We start from the raw sequence: 26,365 nt of genomic DNA, 5'->3' as shown, positions 1-26,365 counted from the left end.
GTGGTCTTGATTTGTCTTCATTATCTCGTACAGTATTTCCTGTACTTGGAATATAAATAATCCAGGCTGATCATTTAACATCACAGATTTGATTATATTATTGCTCTGTATGAAACCTTTCAATGGCTTCACACTGCTTCCAAGGTCAGAAACAAAATCCTTAACAAGTCTCCCACCCTGTAGAGTTTAGCTCTTGACTTCCAAACTCTAATCCCGATAAGGACCAGGCAATTAAGTTAAATGAGTGAGTTGGCTGGGTGTAAGATGAAATAGCAACTGGCCTTAGCTGCAGTGGTGGAAACTGATAGAAAGTGGTGGGGACTGCGATGGCCTGGGGAGTGTTGACAGTGGACAGTCAGTATTTGGTTTGTTGCCATGGAGTCATGCAGACCCAGTGTGGCCAGATCTTACAACTTTCTTAGAGAAGCAGAAATTTGGATATTTTGTGTGAATTTTATGTATTTTTTAATATTGGCAATTAATTCACACTTTTAATAGGCTATTTTTTAGAGCGGTTTTAGGTTCACAACAAAAGTGAGAGAAAAGTACAGAGATTTCTCATATACCTACTGTCCCCACTCAGGCATAGCCTTGTCCCACTATCAACATCAGTCACCAGAGTGGTGTATTTGTTACAATCCATGAACCTACATTGACAGGTCATAATCACCCAAAGCGCATAGTTTACATAGGAGTCCACTCTTGGTGTTTTACATTCTGTGGGTTTGGACAAATGTATAATGACATGTATCCACCATTATAGTATCACACAGAATGGTTTCACTGGCCTAAAACCCTCTGCACAACTAATTCAAATTTAAAAACCAGTTGGGCCCAAATTAGTGTGAATCAGAGAAAACAGAACAGGTTGATCACAACCCTAGGGAACAGGGACTCCCTGCGTGTTTCTCCTGCCTTACCCTATGTCCCTCTATACTCCAGCTCTACTGGACATCTTCCAGTACCTCTAATGGCATGGCTCTCAACCCTGGTTGCACATGAGAATTACTGGTGAATTGGAAGAAAAAAAAATGATGTGTGTTTTCCACCTCTACATGTTTCTTTATGGGTCCCCAGGTGATTCTCACGTGCAGCCAGGATTGAGAACATGTAATTGCCAACTGAACTTCCTGCCTCCAGCTTTGCCCTCCTCTGGGCAATTTTCCACACTATTACAAGAGGAAGCTTCTAAAAACATAAATCTGATCAAGTCGCTCCCCTGTTCAAACCCTCCTTTGGCTGCTCCTTGCCATCAAGATACATTCTTTGGCATAATCGGAAAGTCCTTCAAGAGCTGGCTCCTGTCAAGAGCCTTCCAGCCTCATCCCTTCCCAGCACTGCCTCTGCTCCTTTCCACAAGAATGCACTTTGTTTCAGCTACCCTTGATTTCTTGATTCTGGAGTTTCCGTGGATTTCCATGCATGCGTTATACTCTTTCACCCATGAGCCTTTGAACACGTGCAACTGGAGGGGCTTGGATGAAAGTGGTCACCAGGGCACTGCTGGAGAGGGAGTTGGGGCTTGAGAGGGTCTGACGCGGTGCAGGGAGGTGACCAACACTAGTACCATCCTCAAAAAGATGGAAAACTCCTTAAAGGCAGAGATTACAGTCAGTATTGCCAGTTTCCCTTTCTCCTATCCCTCAGGGCCAAGCCTTGAGGATATGAAGCAAATTCTAATTAGAATTACATTCTCTGGAAATATTCCCTCGTTTGTTTAGTTATTTTGGAAGGGAGCAGCAGGTCTAAAGTATTAGAATTAAAGGAAAATGTGGCAGGTTCTGGAAAGTACAAGTAATTCTACAAGTCTGAACCTGAATGATTCTGTGACCTCTTCCAGGGATCTCAGGTTCTGGCTTCACATAGCTGAAACAGCCTCTAACTGAGAAAGTTAAATATAATTTTGTTTATGGTTAGTGAATTACATCCCCTAAGACTCTCTTAAGAGGCTGTAGGAAAAAGAAGGAAGGGTGAAATGACAAACATCCAGAGGATGGGGGTGACCTTTATATTGCAATTTATAGCCTTCTTTGGGAATTCTAACCATCAGGGAGGCCCTTTGCCCAACAGTTCAAGCTTTTATCCAGCAAATGTGGAGTCCTTGCTTCTGTTATGTAGATGAAAAGCAAGGTTCTCCTGGGGTCACACAGCAGGAGCTTGACATTTGGGGAATGTGATTGATGAGTTCTGTCCTCCCACAGAGGAGTTCCATGGTGAGAGAGGACTCCAGAAGCCAAATAGCCAAGGGACATTCCAAACCAAACATCTGCAATGAAATGCAGAAACTGTTGAGCTGTGCCAGACCCAGCTAGACACACAGCCCTGTGTTCCCATGAGAACATCTCCCAGCCAGACTTTCCACCATTAAAACAGCTGTTTTTAATTCCAGCTTTCTCCCGAGAAGACTCCTTTGATAACATCCGAGGGGGAAGGGATCACATAAATTGTGTAAGTTTCTCAGCTTTCCTGTCACCTGATAGAAATCCAAGCCCCAAGGGCATGCACTGTAGAAGTACAGGCAAATTCAGAGTTTAGGCATCACCTGAGATGAGTGAATCAGATGAGGTACCATTCCAGGGCATCATGAGGGCCCAGGCTACCTGGTGTTGAGGCAAGTCTTTGGCGGGGAGGGGCCACAGGGAATAAGATATTCCAAAGAAGAAAAGAGCATGGGCAGGGGAGTTCCTTAAAGGCACCTAGCCTACTTCTCAATTTTCTCTAGGACTGGCCAACACTCAGAGTCATTATCAAATCTGTTATCTTTGTCCCTCCTCTATTCTTCTCTTAGGACCCTATAGAAAAAAATATTAATGGCAAAGATTAGGCCCAACAGACATCAGCAGAACACTAAATTTCACCCTGATGTTTTTTCATCAATGTTTAGATTGTCTAAATTGTTAAATTTTTGTCTTAAACCTTTAAAAATTAAAAAGTATGACATGTATACAGTAAAGGGAATAAATTGTAAGTTTGTGAAATATATATAAGGGCACAAATTATCGTTAAATGAACCCATCCAAGTAACCACCTACCACCCAGGCCAAGAAAAAGAATGTTACCTTTATCCCAAAGCTTCCTTGTGTACATTTCTTTTTCTTTTTTGGCCATGCTACGTGGCATGTGGGAATCTTAGTTCCCCAACCAGGGATCCAACCTGTGCCCCCTGCAGTGGAAGCACAGAGTCCTAACCACTGGATGGCCAGGGAAGTCCCTCTTTGTTTCTTTTTTTTTTTTTTTTTTTTGCCGTACGTGGGCCTCTCACTGTTGTGGCCTCTCCCGTTGCGGAGCACAGGCTCCGGACGCGCAGGCTCAGCGGCCATGGCTCACGGGCCCAGCCGCTCCACGGCATGTGGGATCCTCCCGGACCGGGGCACAAACCCATGTCCCCTGCATCGGCAGGCGGACTCTCAACCACTGCGCCACCAGGGAAGCCCCATCTTTTTTAATTTGTTTTTGTTTCTTGTCAACAGTTCATTGATTTTAAGTACATGTATACTGTTGTGCAACCTTCACCACAATCCAGTTTTAGAACACTCCTATTGTGACAAAAAGTCCCCTCCTGCCCATCCGCAATCATTGTCTACTCTTGCCTTCAACCCAGGCAACCACTGATCTGCTCTCTGTCTATGGTTCTGCCATTTCTAGAAATTTCATATAAATGGACTCATATAATACATAGTCTCCTCTCCTTAGCATAATATTTTTGAAGTTCATCCTTTTTTTTGCATGCATCAATAATTTGTTCCTTTTATTGCTAATAAATACTACATTGTATAGATATACCACAACCATTTATCTCTTCACTCGTTGGTGGACATTTGGATTGTTTCCAATTTGGGGCTCTTAAGGATAATGCCAGGATTTCTCTGGTAGCTTAGTAGTTAAGAATCCACCTCACAATGCAGGGGACACAGGTTCGATCCTTGGTTGCCACAGAGCAACCAAGCCCATGCACCACAACTACTCAGCCCACGTGCCGCAACCACTGAAGCCCGCGCACCTAGAGCCCGTGCTCCGCAACAACAGAAGCCACCACAATGAGAAGCCCACACACAGCAATGAAGAGTAGCCCCCGCTCACCACAACTAGAGAAAGCCCACGCACAGCAACGAAGACCCAACACAGCCAATAAAATACATTAAAAAAAAAAAGGAATAATGCCATTTGGAATACTTGTGAGCAAGTATTTGTGTAGACATATATTTTCATTTCTCATGGATACACAGGTAGGAGTGGAATTGCTAGGTTGTAAAGTATATTTAACTTAAGAAACTGCTAAGCTTTTCCAAAGTAACTATCATTGTACACTTTCACCAGAAATGTATGAGGGTTCCAATTTCCCCATAACCTCAACAACACTTGTTATATTCTGTCTTTCTGCTTATAGGTATCCTAGTGAGGCTGTTGTGGATTCTCTGTAGTATTAACTTGCATTTCCCTAATGATTAATGAAGTTGAGCACCTCTGAGTGTGATTATGAGCCACTTGAATATTTTCTTTGATGAAATGTTTACTCAAGTCTTTTGCCTATTTTTTTATTAGATTTTTTTGTCTGTTCAAGTTGTAAGAGTTCTTTTTGTGCTCTGGATACAAGTCCTTTATCAGATATATGATTTAAAAATATTTTGTCCTAATCTATACCTTAATCATTTTCTTAATGATGTCTTTTGAAGTGAAAAACTTGAACTTTTATCGATATATAAGTCACAGGCCATAAAGTTTACCCTCGTAAAGTGTAACATGAAGTGGTTTTTAGTATAGTCACAGGTTGTGCAACCACTCCCACTATCCAATTCCAGAACATTTCTATCATCCCTCAGAAGAAACCCTGTTCTCATTAGCAGTCACCCCCATTCCTACCTCTTCCCACCCCCTGAACCACTAATTTATATTCTGTCTCCGTGGATTTGCTCATTCTAGACATTTCATATAAATGGAATGGTATAATATGTGGCCTTCTGTTTCTGGCTTCTTTCATTTAGCATAATGTTTTCAAGGTTGTAGCATGTATCATTACTTCATTCCTTTTTATGGCTGAATAATACTCCATTGTATGGGTATGCCACATTTTACTTATCCATTCCTCATAGTATAAGTATTTGTGTTGTTTCCACTTTTTGACTATTGTGAATGCTTCTATGAACACTTATGGGCAAGTTTTTGCATGGACATATGTTTTCAATTCTCTTGGATCTATACCCAGAATTACAAAGCCATGTTGTAACTCTAACTTTTTTGAGAAGTGCCAAGTTTTTTTCCACAGCAGATGCAACATTTTATAGTAATAACAGCAATGTACAGGGGTTCCAATTTCTCCACATCCTAGCCAACATTTGTCATTTTCCATTTTTTGATTCTAGCCATTCTAATGGGTGTGTGGTTGTGTCTCATGTGGTTTTGATTTGCATTTCCTTAAAGAGTAATGATGTTGAGTTTATTGGCCATTTGTTTGTCTTCTTTGGAAAAAAGTTTTTTTAAAATCCTTTGCCCATTTAAAAATTAGGTTATTTGTCTTTTTATTGTTGAGTTGTAAGAGTTCTTTATATATTCTGGATACTAGACTCTTATCAGATGTATGATTGCAAATATTTTCTCTCCTGTAGGTTGTCTTTTCACTTTCTTGATGGTGTCTTTTGAAGTGCAGAAGTGTTTAATTTTGTTGAAGTCCAACTTATCAATAATCTCTTTTATAGATCATACTTCTTCTTTCTGAAGAAATCTGTGCCTAACCCAAGGTCATAAATATTTTCTCTTATGTTTTCTTCCAGATGTTTTTTATAGTTTTAGTTCTTACCTGTAGGTCTATGATCCATTTTAAGTTGGTTTTTGTGTATGGTATGAGGTAAGGGTCTAAATTCTTACTCTAATTCTCCTCCCCTTTCTACTCCTCCTTTTCTTTCTTTTTCTTCTTTTTTCTCCTTCTCCCTCTTCTTCTTCTTCTCCTTCATGCGTATGTGTGTGTATAGATATCCAATCAGCATTACTTGTTGAAAAGAATATCCTTTCTGCATTGAATTGCCTTGGTACATTTATCAAAGATCAACTGACCATAAAGGAGGGTTTATTTCTGCACTCTCTATTCTGTTCCATTGATCTACATGTTTATCCTTATGCACTGTCATGATTATTGTAGATTTAGAATAGCTGCCTTAAAATCAGGTAGTGTAGGTCTTCCAACATATTCTTTTCAAAATTGTTTTGGCTAGGTGTGTTAAATACAACTGAATTGTACACTTTAAAATGGTTAAGTGTTGCATCCAAATTGGAAGGGAAGAAGTAAAACTGTCACTGTTTGCAGATGATGTAATATTATATATAGAAAACCCTAAAGTCTCCACCAAAAAACTGTTAGAACGAATAAATGAATTCAGGAAAATTTTAGGATACAAAATTAATACACAGAAATTTGTTGTTTTTTTATACACTAATAATGTACTATCAGAAAGAGAAAGCAAGAAAACAATCCCAATTAAAATCACATCAAAGAGAATAAAATACCTAGGAATAAACTTAACCAAAGAAGTGAATCACTTATCCTCTGAAAACTACAAAACTTTGATGAGAGAAACTGAAGATGATACAAGGAAATGGAAGGAAGTTCCATGTTCATGGATTGGCAGATTTGATCTTGTTAAAATGTCCATACTACCCAAAGCAACCTACAGATTTAATGCAATCTCTATCAAAATAGCCATAACATTTTTCACAGAACTAGAACAAATAATCCTAAAATTTATATGGAACCACAAAAGACCCTGAATAGCCAAAGCAATCTGAGATAAAAGAGCAAAACTGGAGGTATCACATGGCCTGACTTCAGAATATACCACAAAGCTACAGTAATCAAAACAGTATGGTACTGGTACAAAAACAGACACATTGGTCAGTGGAACAGAATAAAGAGCCCAGAAATAAATCCACACAGAAATGGTCAATTAATCTATAATAAAGGAGGCAAAAATATACAATGGGGAAAAGATAATCTCTTCAATAAGTGGTGCTGGAAAAACGAGACAGCTACATGTAAAAGAATGAAATTAGAACACTTTCTCACACCATATACCAAAGTAAACTCAAAATGGGTTAAAGACCTAAATGTAAGACCTGAAAGCATAAAACTCATAGAAGCAAACATAGGCAGAACACTCTTTGACATAAGTCATAGCAATATTTTTTTTGGATCTGTCTCCTAAGGTAAAGGAAACAAAAGCAAAAAGAAATAAATGAAAAAAAAAAGAAAAAGAAAAGGAAATGGGACCTGATTAAACTTAAAAGCTTTTGCACAGCAAAGGAAACCATCAACAAAATAAAAAGACAATCTACTGAATGGGAGAAAATATTTGCAAATGATATGTCATATATCCAAAATATATAAATAGCTCATACAACTCAATATCCAAAAAGCAAACAACCCAATTAAAAAATGGGCAGAAGACCTGAAGAGACATTTTTCCAAAGAGGACATACAGATGGCCAACAGGCACATGAAAAGATGCTCAACATCAGAGAAAGACCAATACTCTATGTTATCATGTAGAATCTAAAAATTAAACAAACAAATGAATATAATAAAAACAGACTGTGATGGGAGGAGGGGCAAGATGGGGTAGGGAACGAAGAGGTACATACTACTATGTATAAAATAAGATACAAGGATATATTGTACAGCACAAGGAATATAGCAAATATTTTTACCTTAAATAGAATATAATTTATAAAAACATTGAATCGCTATGTTGTATACCTGAAACTAAAATAATATTGGAAATCAACTGTATGTTAAATAAATAAATAAAATAAATAAATAAGTATTTTAACAATAACAACAACAACAAAATAAAATGGTTAAGGGTTAATTTTATGTTATGTGAATCTTATCTCAATACAAAAAAAAAAATTAGGAAGACATTTTGGAGATGTAACCAGTGCAGAGGCAGAATTAAAGTGCTTGGGACTTTTGACTAGCAAAAATGCCTTCTAAGCTACTCTTGAGTCAAACTAGGCTGCATATGTTGGTTTACAAGTGTGTTTTGCTTAAACCAGGAGGTAAGTTGTTAAATTCTTTGATGTTTCTAAACACAGATCAGAATTTTACTTCTCTAAAAAAGTTGAATAATTAGTAAAATTTATATCTTGGAAAAAAAAAAGACTGCAGCTTTCATCTTGGGTTCTCCCTTTCTTTCTCTCTCAAATCACTCTCTCTGGGGTAAGCCAGGTGCCATCAGGTTAGGCAAACCTATGGAGAACTTCATGTGGTGAGGAAAGGCCTCCAGCAAGGAACTGAAGCCAGCCAGCTGCCACCTGAGTAAGCTTGAAAGCAGATCCTCTCTTAGTTGAGTCTTCAGGTAAGACTGCAGCCCTACCAACAGCTTGACTACAGCCACATGAGAGACCTTGAACCAGAGGTACCCAGCTATACCACTCCTGGATTCCTGATGCATAGAAACTGTGAGATGATAAATGCTTGCTGTTTTAAGCAGCTACATTTTGGAGTAATTTGTTACACAGCAGTAGATAACTATTACAGCTATAGATTTCCACTGTTCCTATCTGAAGGTCTAGCAATTTTTCAAGAATAAATGTTTCTTAATTTGTTTTCTGCCTGTGGTCAATTTCCAGACCCCTAACACTTTATTTTATTTTTTAAATGATTTTATCCAGTTTTATACTTGTTTTGTTTTTGCCAAGAAGATTCACCAACCTCTTCACACAGCCATAGCCAGAAGTCCCTAAGGCTGCCTGATTTTTTTTATGCATAAACTCCATTCAAAATAATCTCATGGCAGTCCTCTTTAGTTTGCATAAACATTTCCTCAAGAAAGAGAAATTTTTTATTACACTGACCAGGCTTCCAAGGTAATACCATCATTTCATCACAGCCCCAAACAATCAGCCCCCCAGATGGTGACTTGAACTTCCCAGCTTTTGAGGAAACCACCCAAACCAAAACCCCTGCCCAAGCAATCTAAAAACACAGGAATTCACCTTAACTACTTCACGAATTTTGTGCCATTATACAAGAGTCCCTAAAAAAAGAAACAAATTGTAATGTATTTTGAATTTTAAGTAACACTTCAATTTAAAGAATGTTCTGGGAGAAACACTGATTAGCTTGAGTAGCAGACATGGAGTAGGTGGGATAAAGCAACATGACTTCAGGGTCCTTGAAGAGAAACCAAGTTTTTAGATGCTTGGATTCAAAGAGGAAGCAATTATAATAGAAAGATATGGGGATGGAGATTCCAGAAAAAGAAAGGACCAGACAGCAAGTATTTCTGGTTCAGCTCAAAGTAAGATCCTTTGACTCACAAAATAATTTTGTCTGATGCCCTGTAAACCTTGGCCTTTGTTGCCCTTATTTATGATGCAGGGATAATGATCCAATACCACACTCTTGTGCCAATGAGCCAGGCCTGCCAATTACAGAGCAGATGCCAGGACAGGCGTTGGGAATGCGGGATGAAAGCCGCTGGATAAACAAAGAGGAATTGATGGGAGTTTCCGAAGCACTAGCCTCAGTTTTCTGCCCTGAAGCCTCTTGTCACATCATGGCCAACCTTGAGGGCATAGCCAGGTAAAGAAGGCAACTTTACAAAATGGACGGATTTTTTACCGGGCATGTTCCTATTAGCATGAATTTGGGAACATTCATTTTGTGGCAGCCTCCTCCACCCTTGGGGTTTCTGCACTTCCTAGCAGCCAACCACCTAAGCTAATGAAGCCCCCGCTCCACGTCCATCTCTATCACACGATGATGCTTTATTGTTTACCAGGCACTTACCTATTTATTTGTCTGTTTATTATCTGTTTTGCCTTCGCTGGAGTGTAATCCTGGGGCAGCATAAATCTGACTGTATTCTTCTCAGCACAGTGCTTGACCAGTAGTAGGCATGTAGTAAATAGTTGAGTTGATGACTCAGAAGAACTCTAAAAAATTTTCCAACTCAGGCATCTCTTTTAATATACATACTGGACAATTCCATTTCAAAGTCTGACACATACTTCAAGCTTGCAGTGATGAAAATGAAATTCTTTTTGTCCCTGCCCTTCCCCCCAGCCAATGGCAAAGCCAAGAACTTGGGAGTCATTTTCCATCCTGACCTCTCTCCTGGATTCCTGGAGCAGCCTCCTGTTGAAACTCCCTACTGCTGTGCTCTCTCTTATGTTTATCTCCCGAGTGACCTTCTGAAACAAGTTTGATCACATCATACTACTGCTGAAAACTCCAGGGTGGGCCTTTAGGTTGCTTCCATGACCTGGCTATTGTAAATAGTGCTGCAATGAACATTGGGGTGCATGTGTCTTTTTGAATTATGGTTTTCTCTGGGTATATGCCCAGTAGTGGGACTGCTGGGTCATATGGTAATTCTATTTTTAGGTTTTAAGGAAGCTCCATACTGTTCTCCATAGTGGCTGCATCAATTTACATTCCCACCCACAGTGCAAGAGGGTTCCCTTTTCTCCGCACCCTCTCCAGCATTTGTTGTTTGTAGATTTTCTGAAGATGCCCATTCTAACAGGTGTGAGGTGATACCTCATTGTACTTTTGATTTGCATTTCTCTAATAATTAGTGATGTTGAGCAGCTTTTCATGTGCTTCTTGGCCATCTGTATGTCTTCTCTGGAGAAATGTGTATTTAGGTCTTCTGCCCATTTTTTGATTGGGTTGTTTTTTTTTAAATATTGAGCTGCATGAGCTGTTTATATATTTTGGAGATTAATCCTTTGTCCATTGATTCGTTTGCAAATATTTTCTCCCATTCTGAGGATTGTCTTTTCCTCTTGTTTGTGGTTTCCTTTGTTGTGCAAAAGCTTTTAAGTTTCATTAGGTCCCATTTGTTTATTTTTGTTTTTATTTCCATTACTCTAGGAGGTGGATCAAAACTGATCTTTCTGTAATTTATGTCAAAGAGTGTTCTTCCTATGTTTTCCTCTAAGAGTTTTATAGTGTCTGGTCTTACATTTAGGTCTTTAATTCATTTTGAGTTTATTTTTGTGTATGGTGTTAGGGATTATTCTAATTTCATTCTTTTACATGTAGCAGTCCAATTTTCCCAGCACCACTTATTGAAGAGACTGTCTTTTTTCCATTGTATATCCTTACCTCCTTTGTCATAGATTAGTTGACCATAGGTGCGTGAGTTTATCTCTGGGCTTTCTATCCTGTTCCATTAATCTATACTTCTGTTTTTGTGCCAGTACCATATTGTCTTGATTACTGTAGCTTTGTAGTATAGTCTGAAGTCAGGGAGTCTTATTCCTCCAGCTCCATTTTTCTTTCTCAAGATTGCTTTGGCTATTTGGGGTCTTTTGTGTCTCCATACAGATTTTAAGATTTTTTCTTCTCGTTCTATAAAAAATTCCACTGGTGATTTGATAGGTATTGCATTGAAGCTGTAGATTGTTTTGGGTAGTATAGTCATTTGCACAATATTGATTCTTCCAATCCAAGAACATGGTATATCTCTCCAACTGTTTGTGTCATCTTTGATTTCTTTCATCAGTGTCTTATAGTTTTCTGAGTACAGGTCTTGGATAAAGAAGATTGTGGTACATATATACAATGGAATATTACTCAGTCATAAAAAGGAATGAAATTGGGTCATTTGTAGAGAAGTGGATGGATCTAGAGACTGTCATACAGAGTGAAGTAAGTCAGAAAGAGAAAAACAAATATTGTATATTAACGCATATATGTGGAATCTAAAAAAATTGTACAGATGAACCAGTTTGCAAGGCAGAAATAGAGACACAGATGTAGAGAACAAACATATGGACACCAAGGGGGGAATGTGGTGGGATGAATTGGGAGATTGGGATTGACATATATACACTAATATGTATAAAATAGATAACAAATAAGAACATGCTGTATAAAAAATAAAATAAAGTTCAAAAATTCAAAAAAAAAAACCCCAAAAAACAACTCCAGGGTGGCTCCACGTTGACCTCATATAAAAACCAAATTATCTCAGCAGGGCACTAAGGCCTTGGCCATCTCTCCACCCCTCCACATGTCTCAGCTCTAGCCATATTGAGCTGTCTGCAGTTCCCCAAATGTAGCTGCTATTACGCATCTCGGCCTCTGTCTCTCTTCTCTTTTTGTCTTTCTTGTGCCTTCTTTCCTGGGTTACCTCATCTATGAAGATTTTTTTTTTACCAATATTATATTTCTCAAAACTTGATTTTAAGTGACAGAAACCCACCACAAACTTCAGTTTAAAAGGGGGGATGTATTAACTCATATAAGTGAGGACTGGTTGGAGTCAGCCTCAGGAATGGCTGGATCCAGACACTTGAATGGTGCTGTTAGCTCTGTCTCTGTCTCTGTCTCTGTCCACACACACACACACACACACTTTGGTTTCTTGTTATGAGTTGATCTCATTTTCTCTTGCTTGGGGAAAATGTGGTCACAGGGTGCTCCAGGCTTATATACAGTTTAGACATCTCAGGGGAGAGCACAAATTTCTTTCTCCTAGTTTTAACTTATAAAAATTGTGGGAAAAACTAAGGTTAGCATGGCTGCAGACATATGCACAGTCATTGACCTGTGGATGGAGGGATAAAGTTATGATTGGCCAGGTCTTTGACCATCCCTCTGGACCTGGGGAGGGAGGATGGGTACTCCCTTTGTTGAGGAGCCATTCTCCAATAAAAGAGAAGGCACTGTTACCAGGAAAAGAAAGTAGATCACCAATGTCTACCACAATCATCTTCTCACCCTCCCTCCTGCTCCGTTCATGTTCCCACTGCTTTCTGTACAGAGACAGTGGGCCTAGTGGGGGATAAAACAGATTTTTGAGTCAGATGAACATAGATTCAATTATTGTCTTGATAATAACTGTATGACCTAGAGAAAGTTCTAAGCCTCTCTGTGCCTTTACTTTCTCATCTGTACAATATTTTAGGATTCTTGTGAGGATTAAAGACAATATAGGCAAAGTATCTGGCATACAGTAGGTAGCATTATTAATAACACCCATAATAATTAATTGTATTTGCCCATCTCTTCCTTCTAGATCATGAATTCCTGAGGCAGGGCCTTGTTTTAGGTACAGTAAAACTTAGTTATAATAGTAAGGCTCAAATATATCATAGACTGATGTATCAGTTTGCTAGAGCTGACTTAACAATGACCACTGTAAGGTTGGGCCACCCAGGATGGCTGTTCTCTTGCTCTCTGTACATCCCCTGTTTAACCAGTCCCTGCTTCACCCACACCCTACTCACATGACTGACCTTCCCCCTTAATCATAGAGCCTAATCAGTAAGTGCCTATGTACTTGCCTCTGGCCCCAGCTAGTGATTATTCTAATCTTAAAATCAGAACTATCTCCACTATGACAGTTTGTCAAAGGGGTTGTGAGGGGTGCACAACTCTGCTGGTTTCCCTGGCAACCAGTGAGTGAACCAGATGTCAATTCCTCCTGTAATTGGTAATCTCCCTCTTCCCCTGGGAGCGAAGACTGCCACCACATCCTGCCCGCCATCTGCCACAGACACAGGGTTGTCGCTCCAGGACCTTGCTTCAGATGTGTAAGCTCCCCCGTCCATTAAACCATTGATGTCTCAGCCGTTAACTCCAGGCTCTTCTTCAGTTTTGAGGCTGGGCAAATACAGGGCTTACAGGCCTGTGGAGTGCAGTCCAACACCCACAGACTAGGTGGCTTGAACAATAGAAATTTTTCTTACAGTTCTGGAGGCTCAAAGTCTGAGATCCAGACATTAGCAAGACTGGTTTCACCTGAGGCCTTTCTCTTCAGCATGTAGATGGCTGCCTTCTCTCTGTGTCTTCTCATGGTCTTCCCTCTGTTTGTGTCTACATCTCAATTTCTTCTTCTTGTAAGGATACCAGTCATACTGAATCAGAGCCCACCCTAATGACCCCATTTTAACTTCACTACCACTTTAAAGGTCCTGTCTCCAAATACAGTCACATTATGAAGAAATGGGGGTTAGGACTTCAACATACGAATTTTGGGGAAAAACAATTCAGTCCATTACAATTAATTTCTTTCCACTGAAATAATATGCTACTGAAAAGGTATACAGGAGAAGGCAAGTTCTGAAGACAAGGGAAGCGTTTACTTCTGTCCACCTCAATCTTGGCCTTACAATAATGATCCATTGCATTTATATAGACTTCCTTTTTCAGTTCTCCAAAGCATCTTCACATCTATTATTTGACTTCACCGTGTTACTCTAGAGGGCCCTGGATTAGTTTCATGAACCGAATTGACCAGAGATCCAGAAGACACAAGGTTAACCAGAAATGGTCAGCAGGGGGCATTGTGAATAAGGCCCAGAAACTCCAAGGAGAAAACTGCTGTGGTTTTGAACTCAGACCTGGAGCAGCCCCAGCGTCCTACCAACTGACTCAAGCACCTCTGGATGTGGGTGCCTGGCTATTGGTCGGGCTCAGGTTGAACCACGCTTGCCTTCCAGGGCATCTCAGCACAAATTAGGTCCCAGCCCAGGGATCTGGCCCAACATAAGCACTCTCCCATGTTCAGAAACTGAGTGGACAACATAAGTTCGATGGAGCCCAGCCAGCCTTTCAACCCTGCCTGGGTCCCAGGAAATAAAGTGCTGATGTTTGGGAAAGCCTGTATCTCCAGGGGTAGCAGTGGGACCAGCAGTGGACACACTGTGGACAGTAGGCTGGCTGAACTGGGTTTGTACCTGGATGCAGGCTCTGAAGAAGGCTTTAGTGCTTTGCGAGGTCTCAGTCACATTCCCTCACTGAAGCCCCACTGTCTGATTTTCTTGTGCTTCCCCGGCTTTGATTATTGGGAGTAGATGCTTGTATTCTATCAACTCATTTATACATGAAGTCCTGTGGTGGATGCCTTGGTCCTCACGTTATCCTTCTTTCCTTCTGGAAACAGTATACTCCACTCCTTCGGAGAAAGTCAACCCCCATTCCATGGGATCTGGATGGGGCTCTCAGTCATGATGCTCTCATGTATCAGCCCTGACTCCCAGCCCAGGGCCCAGCCTCAACAGACAAGAAAGAGCCAGGGCTTGTGGGATGGTAAACCTGGCAGGAGAAGAGCCTCCAAAAGGGGGAGGTCAGAAATGTGCTCAGAGTCCAGGCTGGAGTCTTACAAAGATGTCACCCAGCACTGGGAACTCATTTAGGACAGGGACGCAGACTGAAGACTGTCCTTGTCCCTTCCTTGTGGAGGACAGAGCAGCAGAGAGTGAAGTTTCTATGAACTGGGTTTTGTTCATGCTATATTAGATTTTTCCTTCTCCTGTTCAAGGCAGGTAGCCTGGCCTTTGTGTTCCTTCATCAGGTGAAGTCTGCGTTGTAGGGTAGAAAGCAGAAGATGCTAAAAAAAACCATTTCTTTCTTTTCTTTTCTTTAATTGTGTGTATGTATGTGTGTGGGTGTGTGTGTGTGAGAGAGAAAGAGAGAGTGAGAAGGAGAGAGAGAAAGGCTGAACTTCTCCAAGTCCCAAACTCCTTAAAGAGTTAGGTGTGGGCTTCCCTGGTGGCGCAGTGGTTAAGAGTCCGCCTGCCGATGCAGGGGACGTGGGTTCGTGCCCCGGTCCGGGAGGATCCCACATGCTGTGGAGCGGCTGGGCCCGTGAGCCATGGCCGCTGAGCCTGCGCATCCGGAGCCTGTGCTCCACAACGGGAGAGGCCACAACGGTGAGAGGCCCACGTACCACAAAAAAAAAAAAAAAAAAAAAGAGTTAGGTGCCCCAGGGAAACAGGTGATGCTTTTCGGGAAGAAGTGGAAACAATGGAGAAACAGAGGAGGAGATCTGGGGGTCTGTTAGCAGCAGGGAGCTGAGGCCCATACAACCATGTTATGTGGGTGTTGATGTGCTGGTGCCCCACATAACAGCTCATGGGCGCTGAGTGTTCAATTCTCAGGAATTTTGCAAACTGGTTGACCTTACTTCAGTAGCTTGAAATCAGCCATGGTGTGGGTGTTTACACCATGGGAACTGGCCTGTGCTGCAAGTCAGGGCTCTTCCCCCATCCCAAAGCCAATTACTAAACATTTGCTGCTGCATGTAAGAGTGAGCTTTCTCCTAATCTCACCATTCTGGCAAATGGCTCCTTCCTTGGGGAGAATGAGTGACAGGGGTGGGAGATAGTGCTCTCCTCTAAAAAGCAGACTGGAAGGTTCTTTATGAAAACATATGGAAACAGAAATAGAGGGCATCCCCCTCCCTCCCTTCCCTTTCTCCCTTCTTCTTTTCTTCCTTTTTCTTTTTTTACCTATAATAATACCTATAATGGAAATTTTCGAGAAGGATAGGAGGCAGCAGTGTGTGACAGCTGAGAGCAAGGCTTTGCAGTTAGACAGAATTTGGGCTCACCCCCCGGCTTGCACACTCTCTAGCCATGTGATATTGTATGAAGTGGAGTAAAGTTGGAGTGAGAAGCATCTTGATATGTGTTTGGGGCAGAAGCCAAGCCGCTCTGTTCATCAGCTCTCTCAGAAGATCTCGATGACCCCAAATAGTCCTACCCTGTTCTTCTCTGAGCCACGGCTACTAATGTGATAGCAGTCCACAAACCTGGTCCAGAGAAGGTGGATAGGATCTAAGCGCTCTCCTGACAACTCGTGGAGAAGCCAGGCCTCAACAGCCCGAGAAGCTCTTGTCTGCTTTTCCTAAAAACAAAATGCCAAACTGCCCCGAACATCTGTCCTTTGGTTCTTTTTATGAGGGAGTGGGTAGATTCCATTACTTTTCTAAATTTTAATTTCCTCAACTATAGGATGGAAATAAAAATACAGCTTCATTGCCTTTCGTGGATACAGAATGAAAGGCCCAGAACCATGGCAAATTTGTTATTGAAAAATTTTGGAGTTTCCCAGTTGGATTCAATTAGGATCATGACTAGTGTGGTTGCCTCCCCCAGGCTGAAAGAAAAATGCCATCATTAACCTTTAATTACTCACAACAAACCCATAGGAAAAGTCCTTGGCCCAGGTCCCAATGGAGTTATTAAAACTCTTTTCCTATTCCACTGTTTAAACTCAAGGCAAATAACCTGGTACTTTTCTGCGGCTTCTCCCTGTAGAATGTGAAGGACCAATAGTGAACCCTCCCTACCAATGCACGTTAGGGCAGGGGCTAAACATCTTTAGCTTCTTGGGGTTTTTTGCTTTACTTTTTCCACCTATTGTTCTCATTTGGTTGTGTTATTGTTGGTGTGTGTGTGTGTGTGTGTGTGTGTGTGTGTGGTCTGTTTAGAGGGAGACTTTGGAAGCACAGAATGGTCACACATGGTGTGTAAGAACCCCTGGGAAAAGGAAACACCAAGAGAATAAAGAGGGAAAAAAAGAAATTAAATTGAGACAAGAACAGGCAACACAAAAAAGCCTATGTACAATAATCATCTTTCCTTTTCTCAATTTTATGCTTTCTTTCTTACTGCAGATGAGTTTTTTTTCCTTCTCATTTCTATATGTCTGTTTTCTCTCTGTGTGCCCTCATTAACTCAACCTCATTAACACGTCCAAAACCAGAAGTCATTATCCTGATATCATCCTCCACATCTCTCAAGTCCCACTTCTCTTTCTGAATTTCCCCATGTGTTCTCGGGTTCTACTTCAGGTCAGTTGCCCAAGTGGAAAAAAAAAAACAACAACTCAGAATCATTCCTTATTTTAAAAATCTGCTTATTGAGATGTAATTTACATACAAGAAAAATTCACTTATTTTAAGCACACAAATTTAATGTGTTTTAACAAATGTATAGTCATGTAACCATCACAACAATCAAGACATTTCCACTGCTTCAAAAAGTTTCTTTCTGTCACTATAGTTTTGCCTTTTCTAGAATGTCATATAAATGAAATCATATAGTAGTCTTTTGTGTCTGGCTTCTTAGCATATTGCATTTGAGATTTATCTATATTGTTGAAGGTATCAAGAATTCACTCATTTTTATTGCTGAGAAATATTGCATTGTATAGATATATCACAATTGTTTGTTTACCCATTTACCAGTTGATGAACATTTGCATTGTTTTGTTTTGGGTTATTATTAATTAAGTGCTATGAATATTCACATATAGGTCTTTGTGTGGACATATGTTTTCCTTTTTTTGGGGAGTAGAATTTTATTTCATTTCTAGGAAGACAATTGCTGAGTTGTATGGTAAGTGTAATTTAACTTTATAAAACACTGATAAACTATTTTCCAAAGGGACTGCATCATTTTCATTCCCATCAGCAAAATATGAGAATTCCAGTTGCTCCTTATCATTGTCAACACTTTGCATTGTCAGTTAAAAAAATTTTAGCCATTTAAGTAGATGTGTAGTATTACTTCATTGTCCTTTTAATTTGTGTTTCCCAGATGACTAATGTTGTTAAGTATATTTTCATGTGCTTATTTGTCTTGAGTATATCTTCTTTGGTAAATTGTCCACTTTCTTTTCCCATTTAAAAATTGGGTTGTTTGCCTGTCAGAATGGTTATCATCAAAAAGAATGCAAATAAACATAGCAAAGGAAACCATAAACAAAAAGAAAAGACAACCTACAGAATGGGAGAAAATGCTTGCAAGTGGTATGACTGACAAGGGATTAAATTCCAAAATATAGAAAGAGCTCATACAACTCAATATCAAAAAAACAAACAACTCAGTCAAAAAATGGGCATAAGATCTAAACAGACATTTTTCCAAAGAAGACATACAGATGGCCAACAGGCATATGAAAAAAATGCTCAGCATTGCTAATTAGAGAAATGCAAATCAAAACTACAATGAGATATCACCTCACTCCAGTCAGAATGACCATCACCAAAAAGTCTATAAATAATAAATGCTGGAGTGGGTGTGGAGAAAAAGGAGCCCTCCTACACTGTTAGTGGGAAAGTAATTTGGTGTAGACACTATGGAGAATAGTATGGAGGTTCCTTAAAAAACTAAAAATAGAGTTGCCATATGATCCTGCAATCTCACTCCTGGGCATATATCCAGAGAAAACCATAATTCAAAAAGATACATGCACCCAGTGTTCATTGCAGCACTATTTATGATAGCCAATACACGGAAGCAACCTAAATGTCCATTGACAGAGGGATGGATAAAGAAGATGTGGTATATATACACAATGGAATATTACTCAGCCAAAAAAAGAATGAAATAATGCCATTTGCAGCAACATGGATAGACTTATAGATTATCATACTAAGTGAAATAAGCCAGACAGAGAAAGACAGATATCATATGATAACACTTACATGTGGAATCTAAAATATGCTATAAGTGAACTTATTTACAAAATAGAGACTCACAGACATAGAAAACAAACTTATGGTTACCAAAAGGGGAGGGATAAATTAGGAGTTTGGGATTAACATATACACACTATTATATATAAAATACATAACCAACAAGGACCTACTGTATAGCACAGGGAACTAAACTCTATATTTGTAATAACCTATAAGGGAAAAGAATCTGAAAAAGTCATGTATGTATATATATATATATATATATATATATATATATATATATATATATATATATATATGAATCACTGTGCTGTAAACCTGAAACTAACACAACACTGTAAATCAACTATATTTCAATTCAAAAAAGAACACAAGTAACAAATGTTGGCAAGTATGCGGAGAAAAGGGAGCCCTTGTACACCGTTGGTAGAATGTAAATTGGGGCAGCCAGTGTGGAAAACAGTATGGAGGTGTCTCAAGAAACTAAAAACAGAACTACCATATGACCCAGCAATTCCATTCCAAGGGTATACATCTGAAGAAACAAAAACACTAATTCGAAAAGATACATGCACCCTAAAGTTCATAGCAGCATTACTTACAATTGCCAAGATATGGAAGCAACTTAAGTATCCATCGACAGTTAAATGGATGAAAAAGATGTGGTATACATACACAATGGAATACTACTCAGTCATAAAAAGAATGAAATTTTGCCATTTGTAGCAACATGGATGGACTTGGAGGGTATTATGCTAAATCAAATAAGTCAGACAGAGAAAGACAAATACTGTATGATGTCATTTATATGTGGAATCTAAAAAATACAACAGGGACTTCCCTGCTGGTGCAGTGGTTGAGAATCCTCCTGCCAATGCAGGGGACACGGGTTCGATCCCTGGTCCGGGAAGATCCCACATGCTGCGGAGCAACTAAGCCCCTGCCCCACAACTACTGAGTCTGCCCTCTAGACACCGGGAGCCATAGTTACTGAAGCCCACGCACTTAGAGCCCGTGCTCTGCAACAAGAGAAGCCACCACAAATGAGAAGCCTGTGCACCACAACGAAGAGTAACCCCTGCTCACCACAACTAGAGAAAGCCCGCGCGCAGCAACGAAGACCCAATGCAGCCCCCCAAAATAAAAATAAATAAAGTTTATTAAAAAAATACAACAAACTAGTGAATATAACAAAAAGGAAGCAGACTCACGGATATAGAGAATGAATTAGTGGCTACCAGTAGGGAGAGGGAAGGGGGAAGGGGCAATATAGGGGTAGGGGATTAAGAGGTACAAACTACTAGGTATAAAATAAGCTATAATTGTATATATTGTGCAACATGGGGAATATAGCCAATATTTTATAATACTATAAATGGGATATAACCTTTAAAAAGTGTGAATACTGTACACCAGTAACTTATATAATATTGTACATAACCATACTTCAATTTTTAAAAAATGGGTTGTTTGGTTTTTATTATGGATTTGTAAGAGTTTTAAAAAATATTCTGGATAGGGAATTCCCTGGAGGTCCAGTGGTTAGGACTCGGCGCTTTCACTGCCAGGGCCTGGGTTCAATCCTTGGTCGGGGAAGTAAGATCCCGCAAGCTGTGTGGCGTGACCAAAAATAAAAAATTCTGGGTACAAGTTCTTTATCAGATACATATTTTGCCTATGGAAATAACCCAAAATACAGACAAAGAGTCATTCATGAGGTTTTTCACATCAATGTTATTTACAATTGTGATGAAATTGGAAATAAGTTACAATCTAATAAAAGGGAAACTGTTCACTACTTTACGATTCAAAGGAATATTTTACAGCCATTTATTAATATTAAAAATGTAAAGACATAGAAACCTGCTTTTGATGTAATTTCAGGCAGAAAATAAAATTATGTATATTATCAGCTATGCATTAAGAAAGCCTGGAAGTATATGCCAAAGTAATAAGGGTAATACTGTCTAAATGGTAAGATTATGGCTGGTGTTTAGATTCTCGATACTTTTCCAAACTTTTCAAGATTGATACAGAAAGCCTTAGTTAAAAAAGAAAAAACATCTCATAAAGAGGTAAATGGTTAATACAGTGGTTGCTGCTTCCTTTACAAGCTCACCTAGACTGAGGCATGATTTGTGATACTGTTAATAACCAGGTGGGTTAGTTAATAGCATAGCAGACCAGCCAAAAGTTTTGAACTGTAATTCCAGCTCTGCCCTTGAACTTCAGGCAGTTTTTCACTCCTGTTTAAAATGGGACTCAGAACTTTGAAGTACCTAGCAAGACGGTCATGTAGCTTTCTGGGGAACTGCTTCCCAGGTATGTACTCTCAAATATGCAACAGCTCTTGAGATTTGTTCAGTGACTTGGGAAGATAATCTTGAGAAGTCAGGCATGCCTTTAATATTTAGAAGAGAGAGCCTCTGTGCTTCTGCTGATACACAGATACAAAGAGCTGGAGGGCAAGCAATAGGGGCAGTTAAGGAGAAAAGCCTTGGGTTGAAGAAAATATTGGAGGCAAGAAAAGAAAGACAAGGGTGAAAAGAGGAAATGGATGAAAGAATTGAGAACCCAAGCAAATGAGTCTCTGGACTGAGAACTGTCATACTTTGAATAAGAATTTTGTAACTACATTTTGCACCTGTAAAGTCTTACTCTGTAAATGATTTGTATCCTTTTACTCATTTTCCTTTCTAGTTCTAGAGCTATTTATGTTATCCTCTGGAGACTGGAAAGAGAGGACAATTACTACTGGGTTTACTGAGAGGAAGGAATTTAAGGTGCTCCTATAGGAATGACTCTCATAAGAAGGCAGTTTCCTAAGGCAACATATTTTGTCAAGATGAGTGATTCAGCTCGTATCAGAGATATTTTTTAACCTGGTCAATTACTTTACCTAAGGCAGGCACACTATATATGTTTGCTGATGTGTAACTCATGAAACTGAGAAATAATATTCAAATGATTATTTAGAAGATCAAATAGAGGGTTTTTTAAAAATTTGGTAGCCAACAAAATCTAGCCAAAATTCTTTTTTGAAACTTGATAATATGGAAATGCAAAGGGCCTAGAATAACCCACACAATCTTGAAGAAATACACAGTGGGGGGGCTTCCCTGGTGGCGCAGTGGTTGAGAGTCTGCCTGCCGATGCAGGGGACACGGGTTCGAGCCCTGGTCTGGGAGGATCCCACATGCCGCAGAGCGGCTGGGCCCGTGAGCCATGGCCACTGAGCCTGCGCGTCTGGAACCTGTGCTCCGCAGTGGGAGAGGCCACAACAGTGAGAGGCCAGCGTACCGTAAAAAAAAATAAATAAATAAAAATAAATAATACAAAGTGGGAGGACTTACTCTACTGTACATTACATGTATTATAAATAATTGTGTCACAAGGATGGACATACTGACCAATGAAATAGAGTATAAATCCATAAGAAGATCCATGCATATGTGGATATTTTCTTTATGGCAAAAGAGACACTGCAAAGCATTAAAGAAAAGAAAATCTTTTCAATAAATGGTGCTGGGAGCATTGAATAAATTATGTGGAGAAACTTGACACCTACCTCATACTATACATGAAAATTCATTCCATCCCCATGCACTTGGAGTCCATGAGCTAAAGGGATATGCAAAGATGCTTAAACATTTCAGGGCTGGTTTCTCTGTTCATATCCAATTCTGGTGCTTAGGAACAGGGGCCCTTGCTGATGTCCAAGGGCAAAAAGCCCCACTTCCTTTAAGGAAGGGGGCAAGCCTGACCCTGATGCCCAGTAAGGGGCAACCCTGGGCTTTTTGTTTTTCATGCTTTTCTTTTTGTTGGCCTTGTGCTGAGTTTGTTTACAAAAGATGTATTTTGTTTAACCAAATATTAAAAATGGAAAACTCTGTACATTAAAAAATTCATTCTAGATGTATCATAGACTTAAATGTAAAAGGCTAAATAAAGCTTCTAAAGGAAGAAGAGCTTCATGACTTCAAGATAAGAAAAGATTTTTAATAAGTACTAATCATAAAGAAAAAGATCGTTTGAGTACATTAAAATTTAAAACCTCATTAAAGGCAAGGAAAGACTTAAAATAGGAGACAAAAAGAACTGATCATAAAGAAAAAGACTGATAAATTTGAGATTAAGTTAACATTGGTATTAATACTTTCCATGTATTAAAGGATACAGAATATGCAGAAAATATTTGCAATACCTATAACCTACAAAGAGCTCATGTATGAAGTACATAAAGAAATCCTACAAACCAATAAGAAAATGACAGTCAACCCAGAAGAAAAATGGGCAAAAGATTTGAGCAGATGCTTCTGGGGGAAAAAAAGGATATCCAATGGACAATAAACATATGAAAAGATACTTAACATCCCTAATAATTAGAGAAATGCAAATAAAAACTATAACCAGACATCATTATATACCCACCAGAATGGCTAAAATTAAAAGACCAGCACTACCAGGTGTTGATGAGGATGTGGACAACAGATACTCTTATATGATGCTGGAAGAGTGCAGATTGGTACAACACCTTGGAAATTTTTTTATAGTATTTAATAAAGTTGAAGGTACATATAAATTTTTACCCAGCAGTGCCATTTATAAGAATATACCCAATAAAAATATGTGCACATGTTCTTTAAAAGACATACACAAGAACATGTCTTTTATGTTCATAGCAGCTCTATTTGTAATCATCTCTAACTGGGAACTCCCTCAAAGCCCATCGACAGAAGAATGAATAAACAAATGGTGGTATGTTCATACAATAAAATACTATTAAGCAGAGTAAAACAATAACAGTAGCTACACATAACAACCTGGATGAATCTTAAAAACATATTGTTGAGTAGAAGAGGCCAGATCCACAAGAATATATATTAGCTTTTTTCCCAACGGGTTTGCTGCCAGGACACGGGTGTCCTAAAAACCTAAGCAAAACCTAAGCAAAAATGGGAAAGGAGAAGACCCACGTTAACATCGTTGTCATTGGACATGTAGATTCGGAGAAGTCTACCACTACTGGCCATCTGATCTACACATGTGGTGGGATAGACAAGAGAACCATTGGAAAGTTCGAGAAGGAGGCTGCCGAGATGGGAAAGGGCTGCTTCAAGTATGCCTGGGTCTTGGACAAACTGAAAGCTGATCGCGAGCGTGGTATCAGCATTGATATCTCCCCATGGAAATTCGAGACCAGCAAGTACTATGTGACCATCATTGATGCCCCAGGACACAGAGACTTCATCAAACACATGATTACAGGCACATGCCAGGCTGACTGTGCTGTCCTGATTGTTGCTGCTGGTGCTGGTGAATTTGAAGCAGGTATTTCCAAGAATGGGCAGACCTACGAGCATGCCCTTCTGGCCTACATTCTGGCCACACTCTGGGTGTAAAACAACTAATTGTTGGAGTTAACAAAATGGATTCCACTGAGCCACTCTACAGCCAGAAGAGATAGGAGGAAATTGTTAAGGAAGTCACACCTACATTAAGAAAATTGGCTACAAACCTGACACAGCAGCATTTGTGCTAATTTCTGGCTGGAATGGTGTCAACATTCAACCATTCCAACATGCTGGAGCCAAGTGCTAACATGCCTTGGTTCAAGGGATGGAAAGTCACCTGTAAAGATGGCAATGCCAGTAGAACCACACTGCTTGAAGCTCTGGATTGCATCCTGCCACCAACTCGCCCAACTGACAAGCCCTTGTGTTTGCCCCTCCAGGACGTCTACAAAATTGGTGGTATTGGCACTGTTCCTGTGGGTCAAGTGGAGACTGGTGTTCTCAAATATGGTATGGTGGTCACCTTTGCTCCAATCAAAGTGACAACTGAAGTGAAGTCTGTTGAAATGCACCATGAAGCTTTGAGTGAAGTCCTTCCTGGGGACAATGTGGGCTTCAATGTCAAGAATGTGTCTGTCAAAGATGTTCATCATGACAATGTGGCTGGTGACAGCAAAAATGACCCACCAATGGAAGCAGCTGTCTTCACAGTTCAGGTGATTATCTTGAACCATCCAGGCCAAAGCAGTGCTGGATATGCACGTGTGCTGGATTGTCACACAGCTCACATTGCTTGCAAGTTCGCTGAGCTGAAGGAGAAGATTGATCGCCATTCTGGGAAAAAGCTGGAAGATGGCCCCAAATTCTTGAAATCTGGTGCTGCTGCCATTGTTGATATGGTTCCTGGCAAACCCATGTGTGTTGAGAGCTTCTCTGACTATTCTCCTCTGGGCCGTTGTGCTGTTCGTGACATGAGACAGACGGTTGCTGTGGGTGTCATCAGATCAGTGGACAAGAAGGCAGCTGGAGCTGGCAAGGTCACCAAGTCTACGCAGAAAGCTCAGAAGGCTAAATGAATATTATCCTCAATACCTGCCACCCCAGTCTTAATCAGTGGTGGAAGAACCACCTCAGAACTGTTTGTCTCAACTGGCCATTTAAGTTTAATAGCAAAAGACTGGTTAATGATAACAATGCATTGTAAAACCTTCAGAAGGAAAGGAGAATGTTTTGTGGACCATTTGTTTTGTTTGTGGCAGTTTTCAGTTATTAGCTTTTAAAACCAGTACTTTTTAATGGAAACAACTTGACCAAAAATCTCTCACAGAATTTGAGACCCATTAAAAAAGTTTAATGAGAAAAAAAAGAATATATATTATATAATTCCATTTATATAAAGTTTAAATACAGGTCAAACCAAACTATACTGCTTAGGGTTCCATGCTTAGGAGAAAAACTACAATGAGAAACAAGGAAATAATTATCACAGAAGTTAAGGTAATAATTATCTTTCAAAAGAAAAGGAGTAGTGATTAGGGGGCATCACTTTTGGGATTTCTGGAATATTGGCAATTTTGTATTTCTTGACCTGAGTGTTGCTTTGTGAAATGTCATCAAGCTGTTTCGTAAACTTCACTGTTTGTCTGTTAGACTGGCCCAAGAAGAAATAGAAAAATTGAATAAACCAATATACATAGAAGAAACTGAAATGGTAGCCAAAGATCTACTTCCTAAAAGAAACCAGATCCTATAACTCTATGATTAGATTCTATGAAACTTTTAAGGAACAAATATTTCCTACCTTATCCAACTCTTCCTGTGCTAGCATAACTCTTATATCAGAACTAAATTTAA

The 26,365-nt window shown here is 39.7% G+C and overlaps 1 pseudogene across 1 annotated transcript; it reads left to right on the top strand.

Moving 5' to 3' along the window:
- The first annotated feature begins 24,167 nt into the window (after nt 1-24,167).
- LOC309815190 (elongation factor 1-alpha 1-like) lies at nt 24,168-25,816 on the top strand (annotated as a pseudogene). Its single transcript has one exon. The product of its transcript is annotated as an elongation factor 1-alpha 1-like (transcript).
- Nucleotides 25,817-26,365: the final 549 nt, after the last annotated feature.

Source organism: Mesoplodon mirus (assembly GCF_964341445.2).
Source record: "Mesoplodon mirus genome assembly, chromosome: 14".
Classification (NCBI taxonomy): Eukaryota; Metazoa; Chordata; class Mammalia; order Artiodactyla; family Ziphiidae; genus Mesoplodon; species Mesoplodon mirus.
Note: the sequence above shows the minus strand (reverse complement) of the source record. Positions and strands in the feature narration are given on the sequence as shown.